Source organism: Hibiscus syriacus, unplaced genomic scaffold (genome assembly GCF_006381635.1).
Source record: "Hibiscus syriacus cultivar Baekdansim isolate YM2019G1 unplaced genomic scaffold, ASM638163v2 tig00002840_pilon, whole genome shotgun sequence".
Lineage (NCBI taxonomy): Eukaryota > Viridiplantae > Streptophyta > Magnoliopsida > Malvales > Malvaceae > Hibiscus > Hibiscus syriacus.
This window is the reverse complement of record NW_024061947.1, coordinates 10,408,155-10,424,790: the sequence shown is the minus strand read 5'-3', so window position 1 is coordinate 10,424,790 and position 16,636 is coordinate 10,408,155. Positions and strand designations below refer to the sequence as shown.

Genomic DNA, 16,636 nt, shown 5'->3' with positions numbered 1-16,636 from the left:
GGGAATACCACTGAGTTCCCATTCCCTACAAGCGCATGTCAAATTCTTTAAATCAACCATATGTTGGTTATACAAATGAATAACCTCAAACCCTCCATCACAATTCCATATAGCCTATATTGAGTGGAAATGGTCATGTTCTTTTCTTACTTCTGAAGAGCTCTTGGTGAGATTTTGTTTCTCCACTTTTATGCACAAGTCCTTTTATTATCCATCCTGCTCATGATCATGGTTCTAATATTCTCAAGCATGTTGATGATAGGCTTGCATCTTACTTCCACTATCCACCCATTAAAAGCTTTGGCCAATTTATTATCCACCACATCACATTTGCAAGTCCCTTTAAAGTAAGTTTTCAACCAATGCTCCACCGGGGTCTCTGATAAGTCGTTTGAGGAATTGAGCCCCAAAGCTTCTAATTTTTTCAATTGCTCGTCAAAGTCTTCCAAAAAATTGCTCTAACCGTGTTCCAGAACTGAACTTTCCTTTCCATCATTTTCCATTTCTTATGCCAAGATGTATAAATATGCCTTGCACACATCATGTGTTCTACTTTGGGGAACGATTCCCTTAAGGCTGACATAAGGCCCTGCAAAACATAAATACAAAAATCGATTAGTAAGGCATTGGTAAAAAATAACAATTCGAAACAATAACAAAAACAATAAACTTCAACCTTTTGCATATATGAAATTAGTGTAAGTCATTCGCCCTGAGGATGCTCTAGGTTAACATAAGTTTCTGCAAGAACCATTTCCATGATTCTTTTCTTTCCCCTTCCACCACATCCCATGCAACCAGAAACATCTGGTTATTTTCGTCTCTTCCAACAACCACAAGCATTATGCCCTTCGTAACATATTTCAGAAAGCATCCATCAACATCAAGAAAAGGCATGTAACATTCTTTCTAACCCTGCTTCAATGCATGTAAACAAACATACATCATACGAAATCTTGCCACCCCATCATTATCTATATCCACTTGAATTGTTATTGTACCTCCAGGATTAGAGTGTAACAACTTTGTAGCACGCCTCTAAAGACTAGCAAACTCTTCAACATAGGAACCATGCATCTCCCTCAAAATGGTTGATCTAGCTCTTTGACACATATTATATGTTGCATAACACCCAAGTTTTGTTTTGTACATTTCCACCAATGACGATATCTTTAATTTTGGATCCATTAATATCCTATCTCTGAAGTGCTTCTAAATCATCTTACAAGATAACATTGTGTGATTATTACTCCTACAACACTTATGCACCGGATTATATGTCTTCACAAAATAGCAATTAAATCGATTGTCATGACTTGCAAATATTTTCCAAGGATAACCGATATTACAACATACCTTGTCCTCTTTTTCTCATTTTGCACAAACCTCAATTTAACACATATTACCACAGAATATTTCCTTACAGCCTCTTTGAATTTATAACAGTCTTCAAGTCTCATCTTAGCTCCTATTTTGGGATGTCACAGTTCAAATCATATTTAGGTCATACTATTCGATTCCTAGAATATGCCCCATAAATATCTCCATTGTCATCACTATCACCATATTTGTGTGGGTTAGAGGACTCAACATACTCACTTTCATTACTCTAAAGCTTGGCAGATGTTTTGTTTACTCATCTTCCTCAACAAAATATTCTTCACTGTCTTCATAAAGTTCAACTTGTTTCTCTCCACTTTCCATCTCACTTTCAATTTTGTATGATGTTTATAACTTCATCATCCATATCAGATGTTAAATCTATATTTTGTACGAAACATTCTTCATCCTCTTCATTTGTAGTAGCCCCTAATTCAACAGTATCTACAGTTGGCTCACCATTAAGTATTTCCTCAAAAACAATAGCAACAACAACCCCTAATTCAACATCCTCTACAATAGCTTCAAACTCATATTCACCATTAGACCCGTCTATAACAGCTTCAACATCAGATTTACCATCAAGCTCGTCCTCATTAGCAGAATGCCCAGACACTCTGTTTGCTTCTAAATCATTTTCACCAACAAACCCATCTACATTAGCATGCCCAGAAAGTACTTCATTTGCCTCTAACTCATCTTCACCAACAGATACATCACCATTATCAAGCCAAAAAATACTTAATTTACCTCAACCCCATCTACACCAGTCTTAGTAACTTCTTCATCCACATCAATTTTATAGTCAATATAGATATCGACAATACCATTCTTGATCAGTAAATTCATCACCTGCCTAAATGTATCATCATTGTGAATCAACAACAAACTATCACAATCAAACTTCACATTAGGTACCATATAGTACACAAATTTCTATGATCTATATCCCAAAAGTTCTACATTCCCTAGTATATCCCACATGTATAACCATTGGATCAACTTCAAATTTTTTTAGTTGATCCATTTACATATTCAAATCTAAGACTTGTATTAAATCTACCACCATGAAAATATTGCAGCACATAAATATCACTAGCTATAGTACTACATCACCAATAAAAAAAGATAGCATTAGCCATTATCATGTGATATGTACAAACCATGCAATTAAACAGTAGCCATCATCATCATAAATAACACATGACATAATTTAAAAGGCAAAAAAAAACTTTAAAGCAATAAAACAAAAGAATCCACATGAACCACATGCTAAAAGACAAAATTATAAAGAAAATATAAATGCACCTGCACCATATCCACCCCGAATTACATTAAACCCTCACATGCTATAAAGACACATATGGGATCATCAATCAGAATAATAACAAATCTAATTCGAACACAACATGTTTTTGAAAAATCAGAAACCAAATTGAACATCAATAAATTTCGGCCAACAGAATCAGAATAATGCCAAACACAACATGTTATTGTCGAAATAGTAAAACCAAGTAGACAACAATATAATAATAATAACAAAACATCAGAAAAGTATGGTAAACCAACAACTTTTTTAGTCTTCACATATTATGGTAAATAGTAAAACAAGAATAAAATAAGGTTTTCACCATATACCCTTTCAACAATGCTGACATGCGAGAACAAGAATAAAAGAAGAAGTTAAACAAAACAGTAGTAAAACGATTTTCACAATGCAACACTCAAAGTAAATAAAAATTCTTACCGATTCTGTTGCAGGGTCCTCAAAACAAAATGGGTCTCGATTCTAAGTTTCCAGAGTTGTGAACGAGTCATGCATGTTTTTTTAAAGTTTGTAAAGGAATCATTCTGGGGGTTTTAGAGTTTGCTAAAATGGTTTCTCCGATTAGGTTTTACCCACTCAAACGAAGATGACTTTGTCAGGGATGAAAATGTTTTTATGGACGATTCAGTTTTGGATAAACAAAATGCAAGATTATATTTTTGAAGAAGCTTCTCTCGTGATTATTTTTTTAGGATTTTTTCGGTTTGATTCAAAGAAGAAAGAGACTATTAGATTCAATGGGTTTGGGGTTTTCTGATTCAAATTATAATTGTAATGATACGTTTGCAATTTTTTTATTGCCAACTTTCCACATGAACATATTTTAATCCACTCAACGTGCAGTCAGCAACAAACAGATGCAGCTGGCAAGTATAACGTGCCACGTCAGCATGACGTAACAGGGACCGTGGTCAACAACGAGTTTCGTTGGTCAAAGGGTTTGATTGGGTTCTTTTATCGAGTTTGAGGCCAAATCTCCCAAAAAAAACAATAGGGACCGCATTAGTTTTTTTGAAACTTCAGGGGCCTTTGATGCATTTAAGCCAAATAAAAGAATATTATCAACTATTTCTTTATTTTTTTCTGGAATGAAATATCAATATTAAATCCACTTATAAATTATTATGCAAATCAACCTCTTTAAAATATAGTGTTTAAAAGTGAAATAAAATCTAACATTAAAAATACTGTTAAACATCATTTAAAAAATAGATTTAATTAAACTCGCATGCATATAAAAATAAGTAAATAACACTGCTTAAATATAAATTATTTAAAAAAAATATGTTTTTTATCATTAAAATCATTCCTTAAATTTTAAACGACCAAAGTTGAAATACGTTAAAAGAGATTTTAGAAATAAAAACTAAAATTCCAAAACTTATAATAAGAAAAAAGAAAAAAAAAGGAAAAAAGACGTAAATATTCGTATCTCGTAGCACTAGATTCCACTAGACAATGGATGTGTCTGTTCTAATTCATTTCTAGTAATTAAAATATTAAAAAGCTTACTTAACTTTTTAAATAAAGTTCGACTCTTATGATGTATAATTAAGGGTAAACTATATAAATGATCCCCGATTATAAGATATTATTTTATTAAATCTTTTGACTATTAAAAGTTATAAAATGATCTCTCGATTATATAAAGTTACTTTGTTGAGTCTCTCAACTATTAGAAGTTATAAAATGAACACCCGAATATTCATTATATTTTAAACTCGTCTTTTTCTGTCAAAATTTTAACGACAGTCTGAGTTGTACGCTAACCTACTGACTATGATATGATAAAATTTGATATCATAATGTCAAATGACTATCATATCTCATTTAACATGTTAGCTTTTAGCTCATATGTTAATTTTTTAATGGAAAGGACGAATATGAAATATAATGATTAGTCGAGTGACCATTGTATGCCTTTTAATATTCGATGGACTCAGTATAACAACTCACTATAATTAGGGGACCATTTTGTACCTTTTACTAGCCAAGAGACTTAATAAAATAGTATTTTATAGTCGGTGGACAATTTGTGTATTTTACCCTATAATTAAATACTTGAAATCGTTAAGTGATTTCAGTAGTTAAAGGAAATATTATTTTTCTTAAAAGTTTTTGGTTCAAGCAATTGCATTTGTACGATGTGTGAGTTATCAATTACTGTAAAATTTTTTTGAACTGCTACTACCTTGTATTTAGAGATGGACCGAGGAAAGAGTGAGGCCACTTGCCCACATGAAACTTTAAAATTATCATATATTTTAGATTTTTTCTATATACTTTTAATTAAAAATCTGTTTTCGTTCCCAAAACTTTTATAAGTTCATTCATCCCTAAAATCTTAAAAGTTCACCACCTAACCTAAAATCTTACATGTATCTCTATTTGTAATCACTCCAGGATTAATCAAAAAAAAAAAAAAAACTTTTGCTTGAAAAAGAGATTTGTCAAGATTAATAATTGTAATACATATTTTGAAATTATGATTTTTTAAATTAATTTATAATTTTTAATATTTTAATTTCATCATCAAATTATAATTTTTATTCTAAATTAGTCTTCAATTATTTTAGCATTGTATTTTTTAGAATTATTATAGAGTATTACTTTGTTGAGTCTCTTGACTATTAAAAGTTACAAAATAATCACTTGACTATTCATATGTTCCAAACTTATTCTTTTTCGTTAAAAATCTGACGACCGTTTAAGTTGGACGTTAACATGCTAATTGAAATATGATAAAATCTGATCGCATAAATGTTTAAGTTGTATTTTTTTAGATCAAACCTCAGTTTACATAATATCATCAAGCTAATGCTTAAAATATTATATAGTCGAGTCAGTGTTTGAAAGCAACAACAGTGCCAGTAGACATCATTAAAATATAATTTTATCATCTCAATTAACATATTAATGTCTAGCTCAGACGATCATCATTTTTTAATAGAAAAATATAAGTTTGGAATATATTAATAGTTGAATGACCATTTTGTAACTTTTAATAATCAGTAGACTCAACAAAATAACATTTTATAATTACATGATTATTTTATAATTTTTAATAATTGAAATACTCAACAAATCATCAGTCTATAATAGTGGGATTAGCTTACCTAATTTTTTAAATAAAGTTTTGACTTATAATATATAAACTAATAATTCGAGATTTCTCAAGATTAATAATTACATCACACTTCTTTGACTTATTATATTTATTTTAAGTTAATTTTTAAATTTTTGTACATTTTAATTTCATCATTAAATTATGAATTTCATTCTAAATTAGTCCTCAAATTTTTAAGCATTGTAATTTTTTCTTTAAACTATGACATTCATTTTAAATTGATCCTCAAACTTTTGAATCTTCTAATTTCATCCTCGTATTCATCCATATATGTAATTAGTTTCCACCATAGTTTAACTTTAATTTTTTTCCAAACATATAATAATATAGTTTCATCATTAAAACATATATGATCAAAAGCTTAGAGATCAATTTAGTATGAGGTTCATAGTTTGAAGATAAAATTGAAATATATCAAAGTTCAAGGAGTAATTTAAAATGAGTTTGGAGATAAAACTATAACGTTCAAAAATTATTATAATTTAGTGTGTCAGATAAACCTGAAACCTGAAGAATGAGGGCATTTTCTGTCTTTACCAAATATGCCAAGGCCTAATGGGCAACAATTTTATACTAAATTATTATAATTTAGTGAGGGCTTCCGTCCTTACCAAATTTGCCCAAGGCCTCTGCATTTTGGTTGGTTTAAGTAACAAGGCTTACCTTTACCCATTTCAACAGTGTTTTAGGTGTTCTGTTTCGTTCGTATACGCAGACTGTTGGCATGTCTCTCTTCCACCCTCATAGCTGCTCCAATTCTTTCATCTCAGGTCCTTTTTACAGCTTCATATATAGTGTTTATGTATGTGCGTGTATTTCTTTTAACACTTCTTGTCTTGTCTTAATCTTCACCTGAGCAGTTCCTATGGACGGTGGAGCAAAGTTAATGGCAGACACCAACAGTGCTAATGGTTTGGTAATAACAATCTATCTTCTTACATCTATCCCTTTTGTTTTCCGACATTTGTAGAAGAGATTGTGAATTATGGTACTCTTGATTATGCAGTGCTTTGAGGATACCAAATACAGGATTAGGAAAATGTTTGGTCGGATTGAACTTTCTGTTTCTTCCTATGACACTGCTTGGGTTGCAATGGTCCCATCTCCGATTTCCCCACACAACCCATGTTTCCCTGCATGCTTAAACTGGCTGCTGGATAATCAACTCCCTGATGGTTCTTGGGGTGCTTGTCCTTTTCCCCATCCGATGTTGGCCAAAGACACGCTGTCCTCCACACTGGCAGGCATCCTTGCGCTGAGACGATGGCGTGTCGGTGAAGAACAGATGACAAAGGGTGTGTTTTCATTAATTCTATCGCCCAATTTTTTCCTAATAGTGTTTCCATGGGATGATATTGTTGTTTTCTTCGGCAGGACTCCGGTTTATCGAGTCGCATTTTGGTTCGGTTTATGATGAAAACCAACTTACACCTATTGGATTTGATATCATATTTTCTGGTATGGTTGAATATGCTAAGGAATTGAATTTGAACCTCCCTTTGAGATCAACAGATATGGATGCTTTGTTTCATAAAAGAGATTTGGAGCTCAGAAGGTATACTTTTAATCATTTCTGTTTCTTCATATTTAGTCATAATGTGATATCAACAACTAGGCAAATAACAAGCATAGCATTAGTTAAAAGTTTGGGAATTGGTCATCATTTCAGGGAACAAATATGAGTGTATTGGATGAAACTATCGGTAATGTAATTTTACAAACGTAGGTAATGCATATAATCTATGTTACCCGGATCTACCTTTATATAATATTTGTACGCTACGTGTTTAGAGATTCGAAAAATTGAATATAGTCATGTTAGACACATAGTTGTATCCAACATTGATCTTACGTCCGGGTAACATAGATAATGTGTTGGAAGGTTGTTTCGTTTTAATAGGTTGACAGAGTCCTATGTTCAATCTGTGAAAAGAATGTATTAAAGAAACTTCTCTTTAACTTCATTGATAACATCAAACAGATGCTGGCTGCAGGGGGAGGAGGAGATATTCTTGGATCCGGTCACATGCGCAATGGCTTTCGAAATACTGTGTACATGGTTTAACGTTTTCTCAGGTACATTGATTTTTTTCTGTCGGATGATTAAGGGTAGAACCCTTATTGTTAAAAGTCTTTTTTCGGTCTATCTTGTGGTGTAGAACCCTTAACCGCATTTGATGAAGAGAGTTTCTTCAGTTCGCTTGGAGGATATTTGAAGACTTGGATGCTGTCGTCGAGCTATTTAAGGCTTCACAGATGGTCATACATCCAAATGAACAATTCCTGGAGAAACAGATCTGGGACAAGTCGTTTCTTGAAACGGGAATTATCGAACAGTTCTACATATGCGTATAAGAATAAACAAAATATTATACAGAAGGTATTCCTTTTTTGTGTGTGAATTGGTAATCAATTAGTTTTGATGGAAACGTCGAGTTCTTTTCTTTTCCGTTTTTGATTTACTGTACTATCTGGAGAATGACACTATCTAAAATTTTCAGGTGAATGACGCTCTTGAGTTTCCCCATTACGCAAGTTTGGACCGCATAGTACACAGGAGAACATAGTGAATTATGCTGTAGATGATATACGGATGCTTAAATCTTCATACCGGTACCCCTTTGTATTTGTTTCCTTTAAATAATGATAATGTGTTCCTGATTTGCATCTATTTTATATTCTTTTCATGTTAGTTATTCGAGTATCGGAAACAAAGATTTCCTAAGACTTGCAGTGGAGAACTTCAATGTCTGTCGTTCAATATTCAGGAAGAGCTCAACAACGAGAGGTAAAATTGTTTACTAAGACATAAGATATCATTACATGTGGTCCATGGTCGGACTCATGGGAGTAAACGTTGTCCGTAAATATATTAGACATCATTTACAAGTTCTTTCGAAATTATTGCATGATACCCCTTGTATGAAACAGGTGGGTTCGAGAAATGCGATTGGACAAGCTGAAGTTTGCCAGGCAGAAACTGGCTTACTGTTACTTCTCTGCGGCTGCAACCATGTGCTCTCCTGAATTATCTGATGCTCGCATATCGTGGGCTAAAAATGGCGTGCTTACTACTGTGGTCGATGACTTTTTCGATGTCGGAGGTTCTGAAGATGAACTGTTAAACCTCCCATTGGTTGAAAAGTATGTTCTCGTTTTTATCTAATCACTTGTGGTGTGTAACTTTGCTTATAAAAAATGAAACAGGCATGATTCAGACACCACATCCATGTGTTCCGAGGAAGTTGAAATCATATTTTCAGCACTTCACAGTACGATTTCTGATATTGGGGAGAAAGCTATCGCATGGCAAGGACGTAACGTGAAGACTCATGTTACTGAGATTGTAAGATGCAATCTTTTTTTACTCTTCATATCAGATTCGAGTACTGAAGAAAATCTGTATCAGACGGGAGCTTATACGGACAACTGTTATGTTGCAGTGGCTGGATTTGCTTCAATCTATGTGGCAGGAAGCTCAGTGGTTAAAGCAGATGGTTACCCCAACTGTGAATGATACATGACGAATGGTTATGTTTCATTTGCCTTGGGACCGATCATCCTCCTGGCTCTCTATTTCATCGGGCCTAGAATTTCGAGGATGTGGTTAAGAGCCACGAGTATAATCTTCTATATAAGCACGTAAGCACTTGCGGCCGTCTTCTCAATGATATTCATAGCTTTAAGGTATGGCTTCTCTCAACACGGCTCGTCTCATTCGAATGGAAGTTTGGAACTATTTTGTACTCAATCTCTGATGTGGTTGCAGAGGGAATCAATGGAGGGAAAACGAATGCAGTTCTTTACACATAATTCACGGGACCAATTCCGTAACCAAAGATGATGTAACTCGAGAAATGAAGCATTTAATCGAGGGGAGGAGGAGAACTGCATCGATTAGTGTTGCAGCGAGACGGTAGCATCGTCCGAGAGAGTGCAAGGAGTTGTTCTGGAACATGAGCAAAGTGTTGCATCTGTTTTACGTGAAAGATGATGGTTTTACCTCGCATGAAATGGGGATTGTTGTGAATCAAGTGATAAACGAGCCTGTACTCCTTGATGAACTCTAACTAAGGTCAGGTCAGGGAAGCTACAGGTGTAGTGGATCTTTCAGCGTGTCTTTTAAGCCTAAGTTCAGACATCGAACTCAAATGTTGATGACATGAGCTAAAAGCAATAAATATACAGAATGCCTTGAAATATTTTCAATAAGAGTTATTAACATATATTTTGGCATCTTAACTTGATTTTAAGGTTTAATTTGGTACCTAAGTTTTTCTGTTTAAATTGGTGTATAAGTTTGGCTGTTTGGTTCAAATTGCTAAGTTTGGTTATTTGGTCCAAATTGAAACTAGTAAATGACTAATTTGAACCAATTTGAACTACAAAATCAAGTTCAAGTATCAATTTGAATAAAAAGTTAATTCCGGATACCTAATTGAACCAAAAACAATTTTAAGTACCAAATTTAACCTTGAGTCCATACAAAGGTTTTATGCTTCAACTTTAAGTCCTTTTCATGGAAAATTTGTGCCTCTTGTCCCAAAGAATTTTAGTTTTAGTTTTCCCTTAGAAGGAAATCCCTACTTCACCCCTGCATTTGTATATACAGACAAAATGCAAAAAAGAAACCACCTTTATTTCGTGCAGCATTGTCAAAAGAGTAATGTCTCTGTTAGGGAGAAAAAGGTCCCCATGATTGCCACCCACATTGACTTGAACCGTGCCTTCATTCCCATTTCCACCACCAACCAGCAAAATACAACTTCCAGTTATGGTCTCATGCGTATCGAATTTCGAGTATGATTGAACTAAGATCAAATATCGGAAGGGATTAGAGTGTTTAACTTCAAAAGAACAATGATTTATCAAGTATTTAAACCTAAAAATTAGAGACAAGAGAATTTAACTTAGTATAATAGTGTATAGAGTGTAAATGGAGATGAATTGTTCGTCAACGTTCGTATAATGTTCGTTTATGCTCGTTTATGAAGTGTTTTTTTTAATTTAACATCAAATTCATTATCATTAATAAGCTTCAGATACAACAATGTCCCTTATACTACTAGGATAATCTGATGTAAAAGTAACAGACATGGACATTGTCGAGGACCATTTTGCGAGAGCATCTGCAGTGGTGTTTGCTGAGCGACGACCATAACAAACTGACAATTGAGGATGATCAGCCATGAGTCGACGACCTTCAACCAAAACCAAAGACACTACAGAACAGTCTGATTCATAGCGTTGGAGCTGAATGACAGCATTCAGAGAATCACTCTCAATAAGAACCGCAGTAAGGGCCAAGGAGACGGCCATCCGTATACCTGCATAAATAGCATAGGCTTCGATTTGTCCAATGTCGGGAGCTACCTGAAAAACCTCAGAATAACTAGGAACAACAACACCATTTAATAAACGGACAAACATGGACAGATGTGTGTACAGTTCGTTTATCTGATTCTCCTTTTTTTTTTTTTTTTTTTACATTTAAAATATTGGTGAAGGTAGAGATTAAACTGAATATAAGGTAAACTTTGGAGTTTAGGCTATGAAATCTAAGGAGTTTAAGGACTAGTGGTATAATCTTACAATTTTTTCTTTGAGAGTGTTGATTACCATGAGGACTCAAATCAGTGTTCCTTAACATCGGTTCATTCACACCTTTATCCTTCGCCTAGATATCAGGAAATGTTAAATTTAATATGTTCATGAATTTTGAATGAACATGTTTATGAATGTAAAATGAACATGTTCGTGAATACAAAACGAATCAAACAGGAATATTGAAAATAAATAAGCGAACATGAACATAAACATATCTGATTTATTTACGCCATTAAATAGTGTAGGAAGTTGGAATTAATACCTGAGATATGCAACCTCCAAGTTCCATTCCTTCAAAGAACCGATGGAAAGACAAGGCTGCAACCAGTGGCCCTATAATGTCAGCACTTTGAGAAGCACCCAAAGATATCCTAATAAGCACCGAATGGACCACAATTCCCACTTCCAATACCTGAAAATCAGTGTATAATATAATCATTATATTCGATCCCAAAGCACCATTTCTGTGAAGAAATGCATATCAGATCATAAAGGAAACAGTTAATTACTTGGGAAATGATACGTTGACAGCTAAGCCGAGATACAAGCAAGTCCTGATCAGATGGGGAATCCGCAGAGCCATGAGCATGACCGTGAGTGGATTGTGTATGAACATGTACATGACCCGCATGCTCTTCATCACCTGGATCAACTTGTTTATGGTTACTTGAATGTTGTCTCTTATAATGCCCCATCGAAAGCGCGTCTATCGTTAATGTCTCTATGGCCGACATCATAGCAATGAAACCGGAGAAAGCGAATTTTCCCCACGAGCTAGTTTTAATGCATGGTGATGTCAGGGTTTCGAATGCGTCGGGTAGGAATGTGAACGAACCCGGTCGCGAGGATCACACCGGCAGCAAACGCCTTGATCATGAAGAACAGGTCGTTTTGGGGGCTTAACGCCGGGATTCGTGATCCCAACAATGGGAGGCTAACTCCGATGGCACCTACTACGAGAATGACAGCAATGGCACCAAGTTTATGTCGGAGTGCTTCGCCTTTGTCTTGTCGGACATCATCATCATCACAATTACACTCGCAAGAGACCGTTGCAGGGTGAAGGAGGAGCAGAAGAAGAGCAAAAAGGTGACTTTGAATGAACAAAGTTGAAAATGAGGCATTGGATTATGGTCTAGGCCAGACTAGAAAAGTGAGATGATTTTATATGGAAAGCTGAGGAATTTGCATAGCACAAACCTTGCAATTGATGGCTATTACAAGAGAATCTAAAGCAGCAAGGGAAAACAACTCAATAATCTAAAGAAAATTTACTTAGCCTCTTGTAGTTTTTTTAAATACACATTCATCCTCTCAGTTTAAAGAAAATCTCATATACCATTTTTGAGATTTATTTATTAAGTACATTTAAAAAAAAGATGATTATACTCTTATTGTCATTTAATGTGTATTTTCTATTTATTTTATTCATTTCCCTTTACTTTTAACTATAAAATAAATAAATAAATCAGTTACTTTTAAAATTATATTTAGATGCTATAAGAATAAAATTCTACCTCACTTTAAGTGAAGTATTTTAAAATTATATATAATATTGAGACAAGTTTATGTAATTATTATTAGGGTAAACTACTCAGTTAACCACTTAACTATTTAGTCCTTTTACTTTTGCCACCGATCTTTCAATTTTGTCAATCACATCACTTAACTACTTAATTTGTTACATTTAATTCTTAATATTTATATATTCTCTCAATTTGATCATAAATTAAATTAAATTTAATAAATTAATCATTCAATCAAGATTTGACATGTATTAGCACAGGAGCATGACACATGTCAATACATAATTGGAGGATTTTTATTAATTTAATTTTTTTTAATATTTGATTCAAGTTAATCTATTAATAAATTCATTACTACTTATTATAAAAAATTATTAAAAAAAATTGATTCAAATATTTTTTCGATATTTTTTAATAATCTATTTATTAACTAACTTCTCTTTATTTGATGGAAAGTATTTGAAAAATATTTTTTAATAATCTATTAATAAATGAACTTCTGTTTATTTGACGTAAAGTATTTAAAAATATTTTTTTATAAGTAGAAGTAATTAATTTATTAATAAATTAACTTAAATTAAATATTAAAAATTATTCTAATTTTTTTATTTCTATTTCTTCCATTATCAAGCTTTAAAAGGATAAATAACATTTGTTGTAACTAATATACAATTGGTGATGTTTGGTGCAGTGATTGGGGCATTATTATCCATCCATTAGGTCCTAGATTCAATTCCACTCAAGAGCAAATTTCATCCTTTTTATTTTTTATCCAATCGGGTGGGACATATGTCACCTCCTGATTGGATAGAAAATTTATTTAATTAAATAAATTTAAATTAATAAAAATATATCCCCGATCATCACGTATTGCTAACGAGTAATTTTATATTAAAAATATCAAATAAATAATTATTTAAAGAAATATGACATTCCAGAAATTATTTGGAAGAATAACACCTAAATCGTCCACATTGGACAACCTCGCGGCCTGCAAACAACATGTTAAATCCTCGCACCCTCCAACACGCGAGATACATCTGACGTGGGCGCACTCAGGTAAGCCAATAAAACAATTAGATAAAATGACCTTGCACTGCGCATTACGAAGCGTGAGGTAGCCTTTATGATCTAAAATATCGTGAGATTTATAGGGGACCTCGCGACATGCAAAGCGTGAGAACAATAGATTCTCTAACCTCCCTTTAGTATCCATGGCCTTGTTCGGATACTATTTTCGGGTAGAAAACTAAATTTTTTAAAATTTTAATTATAAATGCGTAGTGTTGTAATTTATCCTTAAGGTGACTATAATATCATCATATATAAGAAATTTCAAGCGGGGAAAAAATAACGTTGAAAATTGTTAAAAATCATGGTTTTGTGAAGAAAGAAGAAAAAATGATTTGATATACATATTAGAGTGTTAGTTCTGACTTGTAAATATGAGTGATTTCAGAATTTATATGCTTAGAGGTATAATATTGCAACTTATATTTATGTTAAGGCTAATTTGGCCACATACGATAATTTTAATGGGGTTAAAAATCGTGTTGGAAAAGGTTGAAATGCATGATTTGGTGCATGAAGAATCAAAAGAAATTGAAAACTAAGTAATATGTGTTGTTAATTAAAAAAGAAATAATGCAAAAAGCCCATTTAATTGATACGTGGGCCTGAGCGATTGGGTCATTTTTTTTCGTGTCCGGTATTCCTACATATAGAGCATAATTTCAGTTGTCCGATTCTTTCTTGAAGTTCAACCAAATCCTCGTCACAAAAAATCCAAGTTGACCAGTTTTTTCGTCATAGTGCATAATTTTGCCGTATTGTAGGTTCATCATCAGCTTATTATTGATCCCATTCATTTCCAATGGGAGGAAACTCGTATTCATAAACCTTGAATATAGTTTCAAGTAAGTAAACCCGATCAACAAATCTCATGTAGGGTACCCGAACAGAAGCAGCAGCAGTAATGGTGTGCGTACACATGTATTTGAAAGTTTGGAAGAATCCGCACTCGCATGTTTTTTCTTGTAAATTAAACACGTATGCATTGTGTTGTATGCCTTCCAATGGCCTCGCAAATTCTGATACATTGAATAATGACATTTCGTGAGAGAAACATATGACACTCACCTGCCATCCAGTCAGTTGCTTGCCTTCCCAAGGTTATGAAAAGTGTTGATAGTTGATAATGTCGCTTTGACAACGTACGTTATAGGCAAATGGCACACTCCCTTTAGGGATAAATTTATTGTCTCAACCAAGTTCGTTGTCATGTGACCGTACCGTCTACCCCCATCAAATGATCGAAGCCATTTCTCCTTCGAGATTCTAGCGAGGTAGTTGAAGCCCACATAATTCATGTGTCTTAGTTCATGCATTAGGTCCTCAAACTCACGTTGTGTAACCTATAAATAAAAAGTGGAACAATTAATTTGAAATAATTTTTGTAAAGATATGGTAAACCAAAAAGGGTGAAAGACATACCCATTCGATGCACCACTAGACACTCATCTTGACTCTTGAACTTTTGGAAATAGTTTGCGATAATATGTCGTAAACAGTATCGGTGATAAATATTGGGGGTTTGGCAAGACAGACCCATATGCTGGAGTGCGTATTTGATACCTGCGCCTCTGTCAGAAATAAGAAAAATCTCATCATCTCTATCATGCATCACATGTGATAGAACATATGTTTGTAAGTTCGTAAGGAAGAATTCCCAAGAGTCGATATCTTCCTTTTCGACAATTACGAATGCGATGGGAATAGTTTTTCTATTGTCGTCTTATGCAACCGTCAATAACATTATTTGAGTGTATCGACCATATAACCAAGTGTCGTCGATTTCAACAATCAGCTTGCAGTTTCGGAATGCATTAATGCATTGCGGAAAAGTCCAAAAGAGCCGGTAGAATTGGTAGACACCTTGTACAACACGATCATTTTCGTACGCCGAGATTGTTTCCAATTTCACAAGTGTTCCAGAAATGTGTTTCTGTATCAGTTTAAGCAATGGTCGCAATTCATTGTATGATTCTTCCGATTGGCCGAACAAGTTTTGTTGGGCCTGATACCTTGCATACCATGCTTTGTGGTAGTCAACTGTGTAACCCGTATAGGGATGTAACTAAAGCAATATAGGTTGCAACTGTAAGTGAATTTGATTTGAGCAGCAGAATGAAGACTTAAGAAAGCACGTGCAAATCCAAGTTATGATGATCTTGATTCAGGATGTTGGCGGTGCATATATGTGGTTGGACGTATTTTGTGAGTTTCCAAAAGTTGTTCATCGTTTTCAACCGTGATACACGAACCTTCCAATTACATCTCTGCTTCTTGTGGAGACATTCAGTGATGTACTTATCCCATCAGTTTTTTCACAGTTGACGTGACGAAATGACGTATGTTGTAGTTCTTGATTGCAGCCCAATCTTGTTATTTTGTTCTAAAACTCATTCGTAAAAAGAGTAAATAAAATTGACAACTTACCAATAAACAAATCAAAATAAATAATGCAAAATTAAAACATTATATTAACCTGAAAACCATTCCAACATAAGCATCTCATATTCTTGGCACCACCACATATAATCGTATGTCACGCTGTGGTCGAAGATGGGTTGAGTCATGGGTATCCTCTCAAATCTTTGGACCCACTCG

General features: G+C 33.8%; 2 pseudogenes; one reads left to right on the top strand and one right to left on the bottom strand.

The window, feature by feature from the left end:
- Positions 1–6,466: 6,466 nt before the first annotated feature.
- On the top strand, positions 6,467–10,034 carry LOC120152797 (annotated as a pseudogene).
- A 455-nt stretch (positions 10,035–10,489) lies between these two features.
- LOC120152787 lies at positions 10,490–15,113 on the bottom strand (annotated as a pseudogene).
- Between the last annotated feature and the right edge of the window lie 1,523 nt (positions 15,114–16,636).